Below are 6737 nucleotides of genomic sequence, written 5' to 3' on the forward strand. Positions count from 1 at the left end.
CCTAGCTAGACAAACTGGCATCACACATCATTCCCTTCTTCTTAGCTAGACAAACTGGCATCACACATCATTCCCTTCTTCCTAGCTAGACAAACTGGCATCACACATCATTCCCTTCCTCCTAGCTAGACAAACTGGCATCACACATCATTCCCTTCTTCTTAGCTAGACAAACTGGCATCACACATCATTCCCTTCTTCTTAGCTAGACAAACTGGCATCACACATCATTCCCTTCTTCTTAGCTAGACAAACTGGCATCACACATCATTCCCTTCTTCCTAGCTAGACAAACTGGCATCACACATCATTCCCTTCTTCCTAGCTAGACAAACTGGCATCACACATCATTCCCTTCTTCTTAGCTAGACAAACTGGCATCACACATCATTCCCTTCTTCCTAGCTAGACAAACTGGCATCACACATCATTCCCTTCTTCTTAGCTAGACAAACTGGCATCACACATCATTCCCTTCTTCTTAGCTAGACAAACTGGCATCACACATCATTCCCTTCTTCTTAGCTAGACAAACTGGCATCACACATCATTCCCTTCTTCTTAGCTAGACAAACTGGCATCACACATCATTCCCTTCTTCCTAGCTAGACAAACTGGCATCACACATCATTCCCTTCTTCCTAGCTAGACAAACTGGCATCACACATCATTCCCTTCTTCCTAGCTAGACAAACTGGCATCACACATCATTCCCTTCTTCTTAGCTAGACAAACTGGCATCACACATCATTCCCTTCTTCCTAGCTAGACAAACTGGCATCACACATCATTCCCTTCTTCTTAGCTAGACAAACTGGCATCACACATCATTCCCTTCTTCTTAGCTAGACAAACTGGCATCACACATCATTCCCTTCTTCTTAGCTAGACAAACTGGCATCACACATCATTCCCTTCTTCTTAGCTAGACAAACTGGCATCACACATCATTCCCTTCTTCCTAGCTAGACAAACTGGCATCACACATCATTCCCTTCTTCCTAGCTAGACAAACTGGCATCACACATCATTCCCTTCTTCTTAGCTAGACAAACTGGCATCACACATCATTCCCTTCTTCCTAGCTAGACAAACTGGCATCACACATCATTCCCTTCTTCCTAGCTAGACAAACTGGCATCACACATCATTCCCTTCTTCTTAGCTAGACAAACTGGCATCACACATCATTCCCTTCTTCCTAGCTAGACAAACTGGCATCACACATCATTCCCTTCTTCTTAGCTAGACAAACTGGCATCACACATCATTCCCTTCTTCTTAGCTAGACAAACTGGCATCACACATCATTCCCTTCTTCCTAGCTAGACAAACTGGCATCACACATCATTCCCTTCTTCTTAGCTAGACAAACTGGCATCACACATCATTCCCTTCTTCCTAGCTAGACAAACTGGCATCACACATCATTCCCTTCTTCCTAGCTAGACAAACTGGCATCACACATCATTCCCTTCTTCTTAGCTAGACAAACTGGCATCACACATCATTCCCTTCTTCCTAGCTAGACAAACTGGCATCACACATCATTCCCTTCTTCTTAGCTAGACAAACTGGCATCACACATCATTCCCTTCTTCCTAGCTAGACAAACTGGCATCACACATCATTCCCTTCTTCTTAGCTAGACAAACTGGCATCACACATCATTCCCTTCTTCCTAGCTAGACAAACTGGCATCACACATCATTCCCTTCTTCTTAGCTAGACAAACTGGCATCACACATCATTCCCTTCTTCCTAGCTAGACAAACTGGCATCACACATCATTCCCTTCTTCTTAGCTAGACAAACTGGCATCACACATCATTCCCTTCTTCTTAGCTAGACAAACTGGCATCACACATCATTCCCTTCTTCTTAGCTAGACAAACTGGCATCACACATCATTCCCTTCTTCTTAGCTAGACAAACTGGCATCACACATCATTCCCTTCTTCCTAGCTAGACAAACTGGCATCACACATCATTCCCTTCTTCTTAGCTAGACAAACTGGCATCACACATCATTCCCTTCTTCTTAGCTAGACAAACTGGCATCACACATCATTCCCTTCTTCTTAGCTAGACAAACTGGCATCACACATCATTCCCTTCTTCTTAGCTAGACAAACTGGCATCACACATCATTCCCTTCTTCTTAGCTAGACAAACTGGCATCACACATCATTCCCTTCTTCTTAGCTAGACAAACTGGCATCACACATCATTCCCTTCTTCTTAGCTAGACAAACTGGCATCACACATCATTCCCTTCTTCCTAGCTAGACAAACTGGCATCACACATCATTCCCTTCTTCCTAGCTAGACAAACTGGCATCACACATCATTCCCTTCTTCTTAGCTAGACAAACTGGCATCACACATCATTCCCTTCTTCCTAGCTAGACAAACTGGCATCACACATCATTCCCTTCTTCTTAGCTAGACAAACTGGCATCACACATCATTCCCTTCTTCCTAGCTAGACAAACTGGCATCACACATCATTCCCTTCTTCTTAGCTAGACAAACTGGCATCACACATCATTCCCTTCTTCCTAGCTAGACAAACTGGCATCACACATCATTCCCTTCTTCTTAGCTAGACAAACTGGCATCACACATCATTCCCTTCTTCCTAGCTAGACAAACTGGCATCACACATCATTCCCTTCTTACCTAGCTAGACAAAAGTGGTGTGAACCCACTCTTAGCCTGTAACAAACAGGCCACACAATTACAACTCTTGCCATTTGATGATATGGTAGTGATGACATGCACCTCTCGCAAGGCACGTTGAGCAAAACAACTACATTGTCCCGCGGCAGACAGCTCCTCACAGCCAGACGACGAGTGTCAGCCCCACCAGCTCGCCCTCTGCAGAATTAACTTCAGTTAGTGCTAAATACGGCTGCTAGAATCCTGACTAGAACCAAAAAAATGGATCATATTACTCCAGTGCTAGCCTCCCTACACTGGCTTCCTGTCAAAGCAAGGGCTGATTTCAAGGTTTTACTGCTAACCTACAAAGCATTACATGGGCTTGCTCCTACCTATCTCTCTGATTTGGTCCTGCCGTACATACCTACACGTACGCTACGGTCACAAGACGCAGGCCTCCTAATTGTCCCTAGAATTTCTAAGCAAACAGCTGGAGGCAGGGCTTTCTCCTATAGAGATCCATTTTTATGGAACGGTCTGCCTACCCATGTCAGAGACGCAAACTCGGTCTCAACCTTTAAGTCCTTACTGAAGACTCATCTCTTCAGTGGGTCATATGATTGAGTGTAGTCTGGCTCTCTCATACCGTCCCTGGAGGGGGTGCGTCACCTGAGAGTGGGTTGATTCACTGATGTGGTCATCCTGTCTGGGTTGGTGGTCATCCTGTCTGGGTTGTGAATTTAAGTGTGCTCTCTCTAATTCTCTCTTTCTCTCTTTCTCTCTCTCGGAGGACCTGAGCCCTAGGACCATGCCTCAAGACTACCTGACATGTTGACTCCTTGCTGTCCCCAGTCCACCTGGCCGTGCTGCTGCTCCAGTTTCAACTGTTCTGCCTTATTATTATTCGACCATGCTGGTCATTTATGAACATTTGAACATCTTGGTCATGTTCTGTTATAATCTCCACCCGGCACAGCCAGAAGAGGACTGGCCACCCCACATAGCCTGGTTCCTCTCTAGGTTTCTTCCTAGGTTTTGGCCTTTCTAGGGAGTTTTTCCTAGCCACCGTGCTTCTACACCTGCATTGCTTGCTGTTTGGGGTTTTAGGTTGGGTTTCTGTACAGCACTTTGAGATATCAGCTGATGTAAGAAGGGCTTTATAAATACATTTGATTTGATTTGAACAGGGGTTCCCCAAGCTGGTCCTCCAGACTAGACCATTAGGCTGCCTCCCTCTGGAGCCCCGGGAAACTGCCCCCATGGACCTTTGAGCGTCACCTGATGAAGCCGCGGAAGTAGCTCTCCTCCTAGCTCGCTTTAGCACCAGTGGACTCATGAACGGCTCACCCCTTGGGCACTGGCCACGCTCCATCCTCCAGACAAACTAGTCCTCAGGTCCAGCAACCTCCTGAATGAAGTCCTGTCGCACACTGATCCTTACAAACCTTTTCTTCTAAATCTTGGGCCTTGCCGTTGGGTAATAGTGAACCTATCTCACCACTGCCACCACGTGTGAGAGAGCTGGCCGATGCCATTCACATAAAAATGGTTGAACTAAAAGAACTGGAACAGTCTCTTCTAATTTATGAGATATATTTTTCTGTATATAATGTACCACTCAAAAGTTTGGACACACCTACTCATTCAAGGGTTTTTCTTTATTTTTACTATTTTCTACATTGTAGAATAATAGTGAAGACATCAAAACTATGAAATAACACATATGGAATCATGTAGTAACAAAGTAGCCGCGTTTTGCCTTGATGACAGATTTGCTCACTCTTGGCATTCTCTCAACCAGGATCATGAGGAATGCTTTTCCAACAGTATTGAAGGAGTTCCCACATATGCTGAGAACTTGTTTGCAGCTTTTCCTTCACTCTGCGATGAAGGAAACCATCTCAATTGGGGTGAGGTTGGGTGATTGTGGAGGACAGGTCATCTGATGCGGCACCATCACTCTCCTTCTTGGTCAAATATCCCTAACACAGCATGGCGATGTGTTGGGTCATTGTCCTGTTGAAAACCAAATGTGCAAACCTGATGGGATGGCGTATAGCTGCAGAATGCTGTGGTAGCCATGCTGGTTAAGTGTGCCTTGAATTCTACATAAATCACCAACAGTGCCACCAGCAAAGCACCCCCACAACATCACACCTCCTCCTCAATGCTTCACGGTGGGAACTACACATGCAGAGATCATCCGTTCACCTACTCTGCGTCTCACAAAGACACAGCGGTTGGAACAAAAAATCCCTCAGTTTGGAGTCTTCAGACCAAAGGACAGATTTCCACCGGTCTAAAGTCCATTGCTCGTGTTTCTTTGCCCAAGCAAGTCTCTTCTTATTATTGGGGTCCGTTAGTAGTGGTTTCTTTGCAGCAATTGGACCATGAAGGCCTGATTCACGCAGTCTCCTCTGAACATTTGATGTTGAGATGTGTCTGTTACTTGAACTCTGTGAAGCATTTATTTGGGCTGCAATTTGAGGTGCAGTTAACTCTAATGAGCTTATCCTCTGCAGCAGATGTAACTGTGGGGCTTCCTTTCCTGTGGTGGTCCACATGAGAGCCAGTTTCATCACAGCGCTTGATGGTTTTTGCTACTTTCGAAGTTCTTGAAATGTTCCTTATTGACTGACCTTCATGTCTTAAAGTAATGGTGGAATGTCGCTTCTCTTTGCTTATTTGAGCTGTTCTTGCCATAATATGGATATGGTCTTTTACCAAATAGGGCTATCTTCTGTATACCACCTCTACCTTGTCACAACACAACTGATTGGCTCAAACTCATTAAGAAGGAAAGAAATTCCACATTTGAACTTCTAAAAAGGTACACCTGTTAATTTAAATGCATTCCAGGTGACTACCTCATGAAGCTTGTTGAGAGAATGACAAGAGTGTGCAATGCTGGCCTTCTAGGCAGAGTTGCAAAGAAAAAGCCATATTTCAGACTGGCCAATAAAAATAAAAGATTAAGATGAGCAGAAGAACACAGACACTGGACAGGGATATGCCTTTTTCTTTGCAACTCTGCCTAGAAGGCCAGCATCCCGGAGTCATCTCTTCCCTGTTGACATTGAGACTGGCGTTTTGTGGGTACTATTTAATGAAGCTGCCGTTGAGAACTTGTGAGGCGTCTGTTTCTCAAACTAAACACTCTATTGTACTTGTCCTCTTGCTCAGTTGTGCACCGGGGCCTCCCACTCCTCTTTCTATTCAGATTCTTGTTTCCAACCGCTGTGTCTTTGTGAGACGCGGTGTGAGTGAACGGATGATCTCTGCCTGTGTATTTTCCACAGTAAAGCATGGAGGAGGAGGTGTTATGTTGTGTGGGTGCTTTGCTGGTGACACTGTCTGTGATGTATTTAGAATTCAAGGCACAATTAACCACCATGACTACCACAGCATTCTTGTTAATGTAATTTCATAATTCCAATATGTGTTCATTCATTGAATTCACTTAGTCTATTTTATGAGAATTTGTAAGATTCTTATTTGCATAAAATAGACAGAGACCAGTCTTATCAAAATTAGATAATAGTATTTATTCTCGGAACGCGCTGCCATGAAACCACGAACAACAGTTTATATACAAAATATGACGTCATAGGTTATAAAATGTCCTTCCTCCTATCGACCAGAACCCAACAGGTTCAAAAGTTAATTACCCACCCCCTCGCTCGCTCACTCCAGACACACAGTTATATCAAGATTAAACTTCTGAAGTCTTCATCTATCACTATTCAACAGACAGTTCCAGATAATGGAAAATCTAGGAAAACACTCACTGCCTTATCTAAACATCCCAGAGCTAATTTGAGTCGGTTCATCCATAGGTTAACGATCCTTTCTGCTTACTTAAAACCCACAATTCCAGTCCTCTCCAACCTGGCTGGAATGGTATTTATTTAATTGAATTACTCCCTGTTTCATGCTCCACAATCCCTCCCTTATGAATTAATATTATTAATCAGATATAATAAAACAGAGTAGAGTTTTAATTAGTTATAGTTCTATTTAAAATTGAGATATTGTTTAGTCATTATTCATAAAATTCCTAACAATTCTGCAGC

This window comes from Oncorhynchus mykiss, chromosome 1, assembly GCF_057628025.1.
Source record: "Oncorhynchus mykiss isolate SJ-2025 chromosome 1, ASM5762802v1, whole genome shotgun sequence".
Classification (NCBI taxonomy): Eukaryota; Metazoa; Chordata; class Actinopteri; order Salmoniformes; family Salmonidae; genus Oncorhynchus; species Oncorhynchus mykiss.